The following is a 15,159-nucleotide window of genomic DNA, read 5'->3' on the forward strand; positions in this document are numbered from 1 at the left end:
CCCACCGGGTTCTTCATACATTTTGGTCATCGGGGCACACAAAGAAGGACGGGCTTGCGATACTGCTCTCAAAGGCCTTTTGAAGGGAAGGTGGGGGGTAAATTGGTAGAGTTTCAAGATCGGATGATCTCATATCGGATGCAGATTGGCCATCTCCATTACTCAATTGCCTCCCTCTAGGCACCTAATGACCAGGGGGAACAATTTATAGAAGGAGCCCTGACACAGGTACTGCAATCCCAGATGTGGCTAATTTTGTGGAAGGTGACCTATGCCTTGTCATGAACAGGGCTTGAACTGGTCAGGCTTGTCGTTTGCCAGAAGTTTCCAGTGGTTAAGTGAATGTGGCCTAAGTGACGCTTGGAGTCAATCACATCCTTCTGTTAAAGACTATACATTCTAGACCGCAGCCCACAAAACATAGGCTGGCATTGAATACTACCTAGCCACCCCCACAATACAAAATTCTTATCGAAGACATAAGCATTGCCCCAGGTCCCTATCAGACAGGCCCCCCCTCATGCTAGTCCTCAAGGTGGATAAGGGTGGCATTTGGCCCTCCCACTGGAGTCTCTGTGATTTCCTCCAGAATTAGTCTAAAACCACTGACTAGGGGGGCAGTTATTACAGATTTCCTCCGGGACAACAACACTAAAGGAGACCCCAGTGTTTACCCTTTGGAAGGTGCTGAAGGTGGTGGTTAGAGAAGAGCTGATAGCCATATCAGCAGTGGATAACGGTCGTCGGCGAGAGAAACTAGAGCAATTGGGTTAGAAGTCATACACAAGCACGCAGGGGCTCTCTGAGTTTGGCCGGAACTATATGAGCTGTGAACACACCTAAAAAGACTGGACGTTGACAAGGCAGAATATGGATTGACACGCCTTAGACACATGCTTAATATAAGGAGTAACAGGTGTGGTCAGATGCTGGGCCATCACATTTGGTCTAAAATGCAATTAGATACTATCAGAAATATGCATGATGCTGGTTGGGAAGAGATTCATGGGGACATGCAAATATCAGGGGTCATTTCACAACTATTATAAAACCCTAAACACGGACCATGGTCATCCTCCCGAAAGTATCCATCCCCACTTAGAATTAGAATGGAAGAATAGATTTCTGCATTTCTAGGTTGAACCATTAAAATCCATTGGCCCTGACAGCTTCTCTCCCCAGTTCTATAAAGCATTCTGACAAATGCTAGCCCCGCTCCTCACTAGACTTTTCAACACTTTCTCCAACATGGACACAATAACTGACATTATGCTTGAGGCCCCCATTACTATCATTCCCAAGCCTAGCAAAGACAAAACACTGTGCAGCTCTTATAGACCTATTTCCCTCCTCAACATTGATGCTAAGCTGTTCAGGTGGATCCAGGTGCACCGTCCATACCCTGTTATGCCCGGCCTTGTTGACCCCAATCAGGCTGTGTTCATCTCCAATAGGCAGAGCAGAGATATACTCAATGTATCCTTCATCTCATTGACAAGATCCGCCGGTCTAAGAAGGAGGCGCTGCTCCTTTCCATCAATACGGAAAATCATTTGATAGAGTGCATTGGCCTTACCTATTTGCAACTTTAAAACATTTCAGTTTTCAGGACATGTATTGCTGATTTATTTATTTTGCAATTGGAATTTGGTGGGCGTGCGCGGAAAAATGAAGTCCAAGGGATCACAAAGTAATTAGAATACATTTCTTTATTTTATATTCAATATCCAAAAAACGCTTTAAATTCCAGCCAACGCGTTTCGTTCTCCATCAGAGAACTTCATCAGGGCTGAAAGAATACAGAAATAAAAACTAATTAAACACGAGACATATACATACATGAAGAGAGAACATACAAGGCAAAAAACATAAATTACAATAGTGAACAATACAACATTAATATCAAAATATGAATGTACATCCCAAACAGACAATAAACACATTTAAAAATACATAAATACCCTCAGCTTATATACCCTACTCACAACCATGATAAGGGTAAAAGGGTGGAAAGAGACTGTTTGTAATCCAAGGCAACATGCAATCATTCGAGAGCTCCAGTTCCAGTACCTACAGAAGGGACTTTTACAGACTATGTTCATATACTGTAGCCGACATATCGGAGATCATGACTACGTCGTCTACCCATAGTTTGTAGTCGAACCAAAGGGATGTGGACACAGGAGCATCGCTTATCAAAGATAAAATATCCCAACACCCTATGAGCTCTACTTGAAATAAATATTTGTTCAGATTCAAATTGATGTTTTTGTGAACCACATAACATATTTGAGAAACAGCCAAACTAATTACATTCATAAAAGCACAGTGTGTTTACATTTTTGGTATAAACATCACGACACGTTACAATATGGACAATATCACAACTATAATAAATGCTAATAATGAGAACAAGGCAAAAAATTATTAATAAAGTTCAAATGTATAAAACATGAGGCAAGAAGGCAGGGGACAAATGATAAGTAAACCGTTGGTCATCATGACCCAAAATATTCGATCTATGTGGAGAAATGGCAAAAGACATATGCTAAACGTCAATCCTAAGGAATATATTTTGAGACTAGAAAAAAAGGGGGGACAACTAATAAGTAAACCAATGATCATCATGACCTATATTATTTAATCCATTTGCGACACAAGTATTGCAGATTTATTTATTTATTTGTGGATTTGTAACGCACATAGCTGCCTCAGCAACAAGGCATCCCAGCGCAACCTGAAATGAGAGACAAGAGCAAGAGAGAACAACCTAGGGATTAAACATCAGACGTAGGGAAAAGCCAAGTCCTTATGGCCTTACGTAACACCAGAAGGTTCAGAATGACTCTAATGTGAGCCGAGAGCGAGTTCCAAAGTTTTGCCGCCAAAAAGCGGAAAGAGCGTCCCCCGGCCCTCGCTCTCCAGACTGAAGGTACGCAAACGAGTGAGAGGTTGGCAGATCTCAGCGAACGTCCAGGCACATAGGGCATCAACAGACGGGATAGCCTTGATGGGGCCTGATGTGTAAAGAACTTATGTGAAATACACAGCGCCTTAAACTGAATGCTCTTTTCGACGGGCAGCCAGTGAAGTTAGGGGAGCACATGAGACACCGAGCATGATCTAGGTAGTGCCACCAAAAGCCGCGCCGTCTAAAACCTAATGCAATACACTTAATAACTATTTCATAGATAAAATCAAGATCATCAAAGTGGATATCCCCATGAGTTCCCTTTCAAACTGAAATAAACTGGATGACATGAGCCCAGTCACTTTACCATCATTGCAAGAAATCAGTAAGGAGGACCTTAAGGACCTACTGATAAAAGTAAAATCAGGATCCTTTATGACCCCTGCCCCCCAAAAATCTCTTTTTAATCGTTCCCTCATCTCTGGAAAGGTGCCAAATGCATTCAAGATGGCAATAGTGGTACATCTTCAGAAAAAACAAGGTGAAGATCATCTCACCTTGAAAAACTACTATCTCATTTCCCTTCTGCCTTACTTAGCAAAACTATTTGAGGCAGATGTGGCACATAACCTCTGCACCTTCATTGAGGAATCTGAATTTCTGGACCCCTTCCAAGCTGGCTTTCACCATGCTCACTCCACCAAACTAGTCATCCTCTCCATGGTGGAGGATGTGTGAGCTGAAGGTGACAAAGGTGACACCCAAACACTGGTGCTCCACTACCTATCCGCACCTTTGACACGGTGGACAACAAATCTCCTGGTGGACCGCGTCAGGGCTGCTGGACTAAGGAGCCCGGCACTGGAATGGAATGGATGTGGAGGACATGCAGCTACTTTTCAAATTAGATAATTCCCCTGAATCTAACAAATATTTCCAAATCAACAATTCTGTTTATCTGTGAGTGGATGAACAGCAAATATTTGAAACTAAACATGGAAAAAAACAAAGTTATCATTACCAAAAATAAAGTAGACTATGGGATTGACTCTATATAGCCACCTGAGGGTGGTGACCACTTACCCCAAAAACATCAACAAAAAGTCTCTAGTCCTCTCAAGGTTGGATTATACCTATTCTCACCCAAAGGCATCATAAAGAGACTCCGAATTTTCCAGAACCAGGCAGCCTATTTCATCTACAAACAACCAAAACATTCCCTAATCACCACCTTGATGAAGGACCTTCACTGCTACCTGTTGAACAAAGTATCATCTTCAAAGTTGGCTGCACTATTTTCAAATCGCATCCTATTGAAGGCCCCCTCTTCATCATTTCTCGAATCATAAGGCACACCCCTAATCACCTTTTACATTCTGCCCACCTGAACTTTTTATCAGTCCCTCATTTCAAAAAGAAGAGACGGGGTGGCACCAGGTTCTCAGTTATGGCCCCAAACTTTGGAATTGCTTACCCCCAGAGCCAAGATCTGCAACTTGCTATCCTGTATTTAGGAAATTGTTAAATACCTAGCTTTTTAGACAAGCCTACAATGAACACACTACCCTCGCTATTTGCCACCCTGTTTCACTGCTCAGCAGCATGAAAACGTTTGGTGAACATGCGTTTTATAGACACAGTAACATAACATAGCATATTTTGGGAATGGAGAAACTGCCCCTCGCAGTGGAGGGTAAGCAAGATACCTACCAAGAGCTGTGGACTTCCATTATGAACAATCTCACTGGTGAATTCAATAAGTTGACTTGCCTAACCTATCTTAAGCTGCTCCACTTGACCCCACCCCTGACATTGCTCTCTGAGATGACCCATGACGCCAAGGAGTAGGGTGCGTAGTCCAAGACATACTCTATCACTAACACCGGCGAGCTTGCTAGATAGTAGGTGATCTGTTGTGCATTTCTTCTTTGCAGGAGTGAAAAGGGGAGAAGGGAGTTTCACAGGGATAAAAGTTGGGATTTGCTCATTGTTTAACAATTACATTCCGCTGCTGGTCTATGGGTTTGTAAGTGGAAAGCAGTGTATAATGATTGCCTCTGTGTATGTTTAACCGTGATAAACAGAATTGATTTATATAAGACACCACCCCGTTGGCGTGAAGACAAAAGGGTTGTGAATGAATCCACCATCCCACTGTGTGAAGACGTTGTATGCTCCACCAAAATACAGGTCTTTGGATTGTTGGTGAGTGTCTCCAATCAGAAAATGAATTAGTTAAAGTGATGCTTAGCAAACTCTTCACCAGTAGGTGAAGAGATGCTATCTTCAGGCACTTTCTGGGTTGAGATTTGGTGTAAAATATAAGTGGTCTGGCCTCTATACAACCTGGAATGCGGATAATATTTCTTTATGTAGGACTTCACTTTCTTTCAGGGGCCCATGCCTCTTTTCATAGCTTTAAATTATACACTTCAAAGTGGGTTTGTGTACCCTAGGATGGTGGATTATATATGATCTTATTTTTATTACATGAACCACTCATGTGCAGTCTTGTTTAGGGAACATTTAGGATTCCCCTTCCCTAGAAGGTATGCACCCATTGAAGGATGGTAATCAACAGGAATTCATTGTCCTACCACAGTGCAGGGCTACAATTGAAGGCAAAACGATGATAAGAGCTGTCTCTGCCTACGTAAGGTTCAGGGAGACCCTGACAATTAATCTCTGTGGATGCATTGAACCCTAGGGAGAGGGACATAGGGGCCTACTACCAGCTCAAAGCTTGCAGGCCCCAATCATCACTCCCCCGTCACCTCATGTCTTTCCCTTTTAAAATCACCACTTCATTTTAACTTGACAGGAAAATGGCAGGGCATTAGTGGGGATGAAATTATGTACCTTGCCACTTTATTGGTAACTTCTCTTGCTCCACCTCATAATTTGCATCAGTTATATATGTGGCAGAGCATTAGTAGAGGAAAATGTGGTGTTTTGTATTCTGTTTCTATATTATGATGGTGACCTCTGGAAAGTAGGTATCCATGTTATATCTGGAATGTGGGGCGGTTGGTAATGTGAAATGTGGCAAATAGCATTCAATGTGAGTTGTGACGGTGTTAATTATAGATGGGGTCTCTACAGATACTGTCCTAATAAAGAAGATCCTTTACATCTGAACACTGTATGGCGTTGTCCTTTGATTGCACATTTGGTGAAGAGTAATATGCCTGAAATCATGCTCCCTCATTCTGGGCTATTTTGAATAGTGGATTCACTTTTATTATTGCTGAGACCTCAATACTATGTGTGGGGCTTGGTATAGATTCAGTGGTAAAAAGAGCTAGCAGTGAAAGACTTCATTTGGAGAGGGATCTTCACCTCCACTGTGGCCTTCACAGATGCCGTTATGATTGTTTTGGACCCTTTTTCTTCATTTGCTGGATTACTGTTTCCGTCTTGTGAGGTCTCGGGAAATCAGTAGAGGCAGTGGGCGTGCATGCCTGCCAGTTGGATACACAACCCTTGGGCTACGTACTGAGTGTGAGGTGCAGGGTCATGAGAATTCCTGTTGCTCAGAGACACTTTGATGCTTTTTTGGGCAAGGCATGTCTGTAGCGCCTTGTGCCCTGAGTGTGTCTCTAGTCATATGCTCACCATTTGGGTCCAGTAAATCAGCAGTTTTGAGGAAAGACATGTCCTGAGCAAGACGTGTCGGCAGCACCTTGGGCCTCGAGTGTGTCATCAGTGATATGGTCCCCATCTGGGAACGGTAAAGTGTGCGTGACTTTTTTAGCCTTAATGTAACTGTGTCACATAATCCATTTTCCAATCTGCAATCTGCAAGCCCGCTGGTGTCACGTACAACTACTTCTGGGTGCAGAGTGGGCATGGGCACAGCTTGTTGGCACATGGTGATGGGCACACCTCTTACTGCCTTTATTTTAGAAGTGTCAATTGATAAATTGGCTAGATTTCACAGGAGAGACACGCACACTGTGTATTTATTTTGATATTTTGTATTATACTTCCCATGCAGTCTAGAGTGTGGTTTTGGGGGATATTATAATAACATGCAGAACGTAACAGCACCCCCATTCTTTCTTACATCTCAAGGCAAACCTCTCATTGCGTGGCAAAAACTGGAAGAAGTGTTCAGTCATTATGCCCATGTGTGTGGAACTTTCCTTAGTGCTGAGAGAAAGTAATCATTATTAATGCATTGCCTTGAGCCCCAGAGGAATAGGAGGGTTTAAGCACCTTTCTGTTCTCTCTGACAGAAAGTGTGAGAAAAAATTTGACCTGCATTAAATTCCCAAAGTGATTGCTTTTCTTGAACTGTATCACTTTGGAAGAAGAATGCAATGCCATAGTGAAATGGTGGAACAGTACATCACAGAGTTGCTCAAATTAGTAGTTACCTGAAATTTTGGGGCATTCCTAGAGGAGTGCTTGAGGTACCAACTTATGCTGGTGTGTGTATTAGATAAGGCTCAAGAGAGTATGTGACAAAAGAACAACCCATCCTTACAGGAAGTTCTCACTATTGCTAAAATACATGAACACTCTAAAGCACTTGTGAACATCATACGTAAAGATGCTGTGGGGATAAAAAGTGATGGTGTTGCTCTAAAGATTGTTCAGGAGTACTCAGTATAGCAGAAGCCAGTAAGGGAGAAGCCTTCCACCATTAGGAGATCGATCCCGAAGCACTTTCAGGAAAAGTGCTTTCGCTGTAGCAATTCTGGGCATGTTGTGAATTATAAGGATTGTGCCGGCTGCAAATTTAAATTTAAGAACTGTGGTCACAAAGGCCACTTTGCCAAGTGTTTCTAGGGCAACAAAAGACATAAAGAAAGTAAGAGGAGTTGTCTTCATTGAAGAAGAGTAGGAAGAAAAAAATTGAAACTTTTGAAGCCAGATATAAAACACAAAGGTTACGGGGTGAGCCCATTGATTTGTTGTGGTACCTCTGAAGCATGATTGAATTTAGAGACAGAATTATTCCAGGGAAGATTTATATTTTAGGAAAAGGTGATCTACTAATTAGTTGGTTCCACCAGTGGGATCTATATGTATATTTGAATCCCACCGAAAGTCCTCTGTTCGTGTTAAAGAGATGCCTTCCTTCAGGTCAGTTTCCAAAGGGAGTGAATTTTGGATAAGTGAGTGTCCTGATGTCTTTGCTAATAAGCTGGGTTGTCTGAAAAACTATTGACATCGAACAAAATTAAAACTAACTAAAAGAACTGACTTGAACAAACTCATTGAAAATGGAATTATACAAGAAGTGGGGGCTACAGAGTGTTTCTCTCCAATTTTAATGGCTTGTAAAGCCAATGGGGAGGCCAGGTTTTGTGTGGAGTTAAGTGAACTCAACAAAACTGTGGTGGTGGACCACTACCCACTCCCTAATATGCGTTATTATGATGGTGCTTCCCTGGGCTTAACCTCTGCTAATCACCAAATACGGTTACACTCTTTATCCTAAGATTTGAGTGCGTTTGTAATGCCTTTTGGTACCTTTAAATTCTTGAGAATTACTTTTGGGCTGATTTAAGCTGCCTCTGTCTTTCAGAGAGCGATGGAGTACATTCTCCATGGTGTTGAGGGGGTCAAGGTATATCAAGATGATGTTTTGATCTTTGGGACCAATGTGAAAGAAGATGATGATGTGCTGAGGCTACGCGAAGCGGGTTTAACGTTAAGAGGTGAGAAATGTACATTTGATGTTCAGTAGATCCAATATTGGGGACATTTGGTTACGATGTCTGGATTTAAACCAAAGTCTTCGTTGGTGAATGCCATTAGTAGTCTCTGTGCACAGAAAAACAAGGATGAATTAGTTAAGTTCCTTGGGATGGATGAATCCTACAATACATTTGTGCCAAAATTTGTGTAGAAAACATGTTGTATGAGGGACTTGTTAATGAAGGGAAAATAAATTGTGTGGAGTCAGGAATGCAACAGGAAATTTGAATGTGTGAAATCGTGTTTGGATGAGGCGCCGAATTTAGGAAGCTTTGACCCTAAGGATGAATCTCATATCATGCCAGATGAAAGCTCAAACGGTTTAGGTGATGCATTGATGCAAAAGGTGAACGGGAAAGAAAGAACTATTTTGTTCATCTCTAGGGGCCCGAGGGGTGCTGAGCTTCACTATTCAGTGGTGGAAAATGAGGCTTTAGGTATGTTCTGGGCAGTTTGTAAATTGAGCACATTTCAGGGGGGTGAAGTTTCAAATCAAGATGGATCTTAAGCATCTTAGGGAAGTGTTTTCAAGAAATGGCATAGATTTTGTTTCTCATAGAATTTGCAAGTGGGTTGTAGAAAAAGAATGCACCAAGACAAGTGGTTGTTCTGTAGATGTTCATTGATAAAACTTATACAAGAGCTAGTGTAGTTCAAAGTGAGACATGAAGTTGGAAACTCATATTTTCATTTGGTTTGTCTAAAGTTTATTTGAAAGCCAAGAAGGTTAATCTAAAGCCACTTTTGTGAGGCACAGCCAGCATGTGTTTTGCCCCATGTGGCCGATAGGCCGGGGCTTTCTCAAGGCTGAGATAAGCAACCACATCTTAATACAAATCCAAGCAAAACAAAATTAAATTAAATTAAATAAAGTGAAAATAAAATAAATCAAAATGTATCTCATGCCTGTGGTATCAGTTGTGTTTCATTACAACAAAGCTACAACCCAAAAGGGTATAGAATATATTAAGCATCATGAGAAATACCCAAGACATTGTTTCAAAGAAGAAGAATCAGTAAGACATGAACACGATGTAAAGAGAAAAGAAGAAAAAAGAAGATACAATCCACAGGTGAAACCAGATACAAAGAACCGAAGGAAACAAAAGAGAAGTAAAGTAAACAACAAAAGGGAGACAAAGGCCAGAAAGAGTAAGATATAAGAAAACATCCAAACATTAAGGAAGAGGTTAGAGATGAAAGAATAGGAATTGTGAGAAACAATGATGAAAGGAAAAGCGGAAACAACCTTTACAACATATTTTTTACAACGCATGCTTTTACCCCGCATGCCTTTACAACACCATGACTTTCACAACTCGTGTTTTTACACTTCATGCTTTTACAACGCTTTGACCATTACAATGAATAACAGTACCATGCATAAGGTAACATTTTTAACTTTTATTGTTTATGTATGTAATAATTTTGTTATTCTACTACTTTTATATATACTTTTTAAATTAAATACTATTAATAATTAATAATCTTAGATCATTAAAGGTCTTTGATTAAGAACGAAATTAGTAAGTGAGTATTAATGTTAGTATTAATGTAGTATTTAATGCGGATGGTGTAGTGATGAATTAATACTTGAATATTAATGTTATTAATTATAAATAAACCTGGATATTTAATTTAAGTATTATTAATAGTGAGTGGGTTGTATAAACTAAGTATTACAAATTAAAAATGAAATATTAAAGTGTTGTGAGGATGGAATGATTTGTATTGAATTATAAGGCAGAAATTACAGATATATAGTATGTAATAGAAATATTATTTTTTGCAAATTTAGAAAAGAAATGAAAAACTAATTCATGAAATTTAAAAAAGTGATAAAAAAGGTGTAAATATTAACTTTTTACAAATTAATTTATTAATTGATTAATTTTTAAGTTTTGCCATTTTTTAAATAGATGTTGTGTTGCCAAGTAGTTATGTGTTCTAAACATAATAATTTAATAGGTTCATTGTACAGGTAACAAAGTGCAGGTACTTACATTTTTTACATAGGCAATTGAGAACTCAGGGGCTCATTATGATGGTGGGCGGACACCCGTCCACCCGCCATCATAACATTGCTGGGACCACCTGCCAGACATGCAGTGGTCCCACCAGTGCAATTAGCATCCTGGCCTTTTAACATTGCCTACAGCGCTGCTGGATGCAGCACCATCCACTATGTCAAAAGAGCATGCACAGGATTTCCCTACACTACGTGGCAAGCACCACGCGGTGCCTGCCACTTGGTGCATTGAACTGCAGGGGAGTACCATGGGTACCCCCCCAGTGCACCCTCCCACACACAGAGGGGGCCCGCAACAAGCCCTCAAAGCCATTCTCCACCTGTCTTTTTGTTGCGGGATATCCGCAGAAAAAAGACAGGTGGGAGGGCATATCATAATCACTACATTGGTGCCTACCCGGCACCTTCCGCCACAGAAACATAGGGATTCCCAACGCCATCCTAATTTGGTGGTGGGAATTTTCAGTATGATGGCTCCATCACAATGAACCCCTCAATTTGTATATTTGTAAAATATTATGAGTTTATAAAAAGGATTAAAAAAAAGTGTAATTTTATACATAATTATAATTATTATTTTATAAATAACAAATAATTAAATTGCATTTGTACTTACAAAAATGTCAATTTGAATTTAATAAGTAACTTTTCCACTGTTTCCCATTGATTTCAAGGGGGAAATAGTCCTTTTTTTATTTTTACATTAGATGCTGACCTTTGTGGTTGTTTAACAACACTACTGGGTCTAGACTCCCAAGCAGTAAGGCCAAGCCTTGGCAACCGATCTAACAACAACAATTTGCCAATACTGCAACCTTTTGATTCCGATCTAAATTGTCTCCACTAATTTGAAATAAAACAAAAGAGGAGGTTCAGGGACTATTATCTGGTCCGATTCAATCAGGTAGTTTATTTATTCCAATTAGTTCATATTTAAGAAATTTATATTTTTTTGAAGTTTTTCATTTTTTGATAGCGGCGATCATACAAATAAAATTATACAGAAATTCCAAATCCAGAAAACGTCATTTAAACAATAAACTGTGTGCTTTGCAGCCTTCCATTCATACTCACTCTACACATTCATCCTACACAACATGACACTATTTACAATGATTCGAATTCTTTAACATATACATATCATTTACATATCATTTCTTCTTAGCCATAAAGAAAAACAGTTCAGATTTATTTTTCTTTTTGCATGATTGATTTTGAAGCACTACTGTTTTAGCAAGACTTTTATGGCTGGAAAAGGGGGGGTCTACGCGTTTCGAACTCTAACATTTATGGAGTTCTCATCAGGACCACAAAAGACCAAGCTGTGAGAAAAATAAAAATAAAACCTAATTAGTTTTCTCCTTATTAGTCTGCTTCCTCCCTCTTGCATCAACTGATCCCTCTCTTACCTCCAACGGAACTTGATAGGCAACCAGACTCAATCTGTCGTTGTTGCTGAAAAATTAAACGAAAGTGCTAATTGTTACCCTCAAACAAAAGCCTCACTGCAACCTCGATATAGCAATGCCACACGTTTTCAGGCGAGCAGGGTTCACCCGCTTCACTGGTCTTTCCCTTTCCCACAGGGACTACTATAGTTTCAATGTCACAAATACTACGTGGTTATTAGGGCGACTACTATATGACCGCTTTGCTAAAATCTATCGTCCTCCATGCTATAACTCCCACACGCATCCACCGCTTAGTTCGACAAATGCATTTTTTTTAAAACACTTACATTTTTTGGGGGGGGATTTCTGGATTCAACAGGGTCTAGGGGAGGGCTTGCGGGGGATGCTTTGCGATGTTTAAAGGCTGGAGTGGATGGAAAGGAGAGACAAATATGTTTTATGCGGGGCCCTCTGGGGTCGGCAAAGGTTGAAATAAATTTTTGGTGGAAGCTCGACTTACTTTATAACACATTACATCTGGGTTGTATTGGTTCTTCGGGTCCCTTCGCCTTGGTGCGCGCTGGGGGGCAGGAGAAAAAAATATAGAAGGGCTGTTTCAGAATGCGTTTCAAGTGTGCCGGGGGTCATGTATCTTAGCAAGACTCTCTTTCTGTCTCACCTGTTGCCGCGACCGGGACCGTTATCTACACTCCGTCTGCTTCAGAAGCCCTCTGTGTGCAGCGTCTTCAATTGTCGTCTATCCGGCGCTTCCTGATTTTTGATTTCCTGTATTTGGAGGGAGTCTGGGAGTTGTAGTTTAAAACCTGGTGTTCATGGGAGATGTAGTTTTTTGGGTTCAGGCTACTTGTTAAGAGGTACATTCTCGCGTCTTGTGCAGGTATCTTTGTACATGAGTACAGTTGTTTTTTATTTTATTAATATATCAGCATAGGACAGAAATTAATAGGTTATGTGTCCTATTGGATCATCGGAGGGATGCATGTTCCTTCGAGCGGTCGATCAGCAACGGAGTAACCAACCTAACTCAGGTTGTGAATTTCAGACAGTTCATTAAGCCCATCGATGGCAGTATTAAATTTTAGAATAAGCATTGCCTCTCTCCTTGATAGTTTCAGCTCCAGATCTCCACCCCGTTGGTCTCTTTCCACTTTGGATATCACTGTCCACACTAAATCGGATTCTTGATGATTTTTTAGATGCCAATGATTAACCAGTGGCGCTGTCTGGACATTGTTTCTGATTCTTGACTTATGCTGGGTGATGCGTGCCTTTACTTCCTGGTTCGTTTTTCCTATGTACAACATTTTGCACGGGCACAAAATCCCGTAGATGACATATCTAGATTTGTAGTTTGTAAATGTGTTGTGTTTCCAGAATTTTTTTTTATGTTCGAAGATATTTCCTTCCATTGTAGAGGGACAGCGCCACTGGTTAATCATTGGCATCTAAAAAATCATCAAGAATCCGATTTAGTGTGGACAGTGATATCCAAAGTGGAAAGAGACCAAAGGGGTGGAGATCTGGAGCTGAAACTATCAAGAAGAGAGGCAATGCTTATTCTAAAATTTAATACTGCCATCGATGGGCTTAATGAACTGTCTGAAATTCACAACCTGAGTTAGGTTGGTTACTCCGTTGCTGATCGACCGCTTGAAGGAACATGCATCCCTCCGATGATTCAATAGGACACATAACCTATTAATTTCTGTCCTATACTGATATATTAATAAAATAAAAAACAACTGTACTCATGTACAAAGATACCTGCACAAGACGCGAGAATATACCTCTTAACAAGTAGCCTGAACCCAAAAAACTACATCTCCCATGAACACCAGGTTTTAAACTACAACTCCCAGACTCCCTCCAAATACAGGAAATCAAAAATCAGGAAGGGCCGGATAGACGACAATTGAAGACGCTGCACACAGAGGGCTTCTGAAGCAGACGGAGTGTAGATAACGGTCCCGGTCGCGGCAACAGGTGAGACAGAAAGAGAGTCTTGCTAAGATACATGACCCCCGGCACACTTGAAACGCATTCTGAAACAGCCCTTCTATATTTTTTTCTCCTGCCCCCCAGCGCGCACCAAGGCGAAGGGACCCGAAGAACCAATACAACCCAGATGTAATGTGTTATAAAGTAAGTCGAGCTTCCACCAAAAATTTATTTCAACCTTTGCCGACCCCAGAGGGCCCCGCATAAAACATATTTGTCTCTCCTTTCCATCCACTCCAGCCTTTAAACATCGCGAAGCATCCCCCGCAAGCCCTCCCCTAGACCCTGTTGAATCCAGAAATCCCCCCCCAAAAAATGTAAGTGTGTTTAAAAAAATGCATTTGTCGAACTAAGCGGTGGATGCGTGTGGGAGTTATAGCATGGAGGACGATAGATTTTAGCAAACCGGTCATATAGTAGTCGCCCTAATAACCACGTAGTATTTGTGACATTGAAACTATAGTAGTCCCTGTGGGAAAGGGAAAGACCAGTGAAGCGGGTGAACCCTGCTCGCCTGAAAATGTGTGGCATTGTTATATCGAGGTTGCAGTGAGGCTTTTGTTTGAGGGTAACAATTAGCACTTTCGTTTAATTTTTCAGCAACAACGACAGATTGAGTCTGGTTGCCTATCAAGTTCCGTTGGAGGTAAGAGAGGGATCAGTTGATGCAAGAGGGAGGAAGCAGACTAATAAGGAGAAAACTAATTAGGTTTTATTTTTATTTTTCTCACAGCTTGGTCTTTTGTGGTCCTGATGAGAACTCCATAAATGTTAGAGGAGTGGTGTGGCTCACTGGTTAGAGGCGGCAGACCCGTAAGCAGAGAATGGCCCGGGACCAGGGTTCAATTCCCGACGCGGCAGGGTCGTGGACCAGGGTCAAAACGGACTCGATAATTCTCGCCTCGGTGCCTACTCTAACCAGGGAACACACTCGGCAACTCTGGGCATTAAGCTTGCCTCATCTCTACAACGGCCCCCCACAGACGCCGGGGATGCCTGGTTTCACCTTGGAGACACCCAGAAAGGGACCATCTCACAGGGAAAACCAGGACGGGTTCCCCAGCGGTCTTCAGCGCCTAGATACTCCTTGGAGTCGTAGT

General features: G+C 41.2%; 2 long non-coding RNA genes across 3 annotated transcripts; one reads left to right on the forward strand and one right to left on the reverse strand.

Annotated features, from left to right (window-relative positions):
* Positions 1 to 1,694: 1,694 nt before the first annotated feature.
* On the reverse strand, positions 1,695 to 12,838 carry LOC144821408 (uncharacterized). 2 transcript variants are annotated; one of them, XR_013608347.1, is made up of 5 exons: positions 12,720 to 12,838; positions 12,561 to 12,620; positions 12,388 to 12,464; positions 12,059 to 12,104; positions 1,695 to 1,789 (listed from the first exon to the last, which is right to left on the reverse strand). It is a non-coding gene; the product is annotated as an uncharacterized LOC144821408 (long non-coding RNA). The 2 variants fall into 2 exon arrangements; XR_013608346.1 differs by lacking the exon at positions 12,059 to 12,104.
* Positions 12,839 to 13,925: 1,087 nt separating this feature from the next.
* Positions 13,926 to 14,705, forward strand: LOC144821798 (uncharacterized). Its single transcript, XR_013608447.1, has 4 exons — positions 13,926 to 14,044; positions 14,144 to 14,203; positions 14,300 to 14,376; positions 14,660 to 14,705. It is a non-coding gene; the product is annotated as an uncharacterized LOC144821798 (long non-coding RNA).
* Positions 14,706 to 15,159: the final 454 nt, after the last annotated feature.

Source organism: Lissotriton helveticus, chromosome 2_2 (assembly GCF_964261635.1).
Source record: "Lissotriton helveticus chromosome 2_2, aLisHel1.1, whole genome shotgun sequence".
NCBI classification, from domain to species: domain Eukaryota; kingdom Metazoa; phylum Chordata; class Amphibia; order Caudata; family Salamandridae; genus Lissotriton; species Lissotriton helveticus.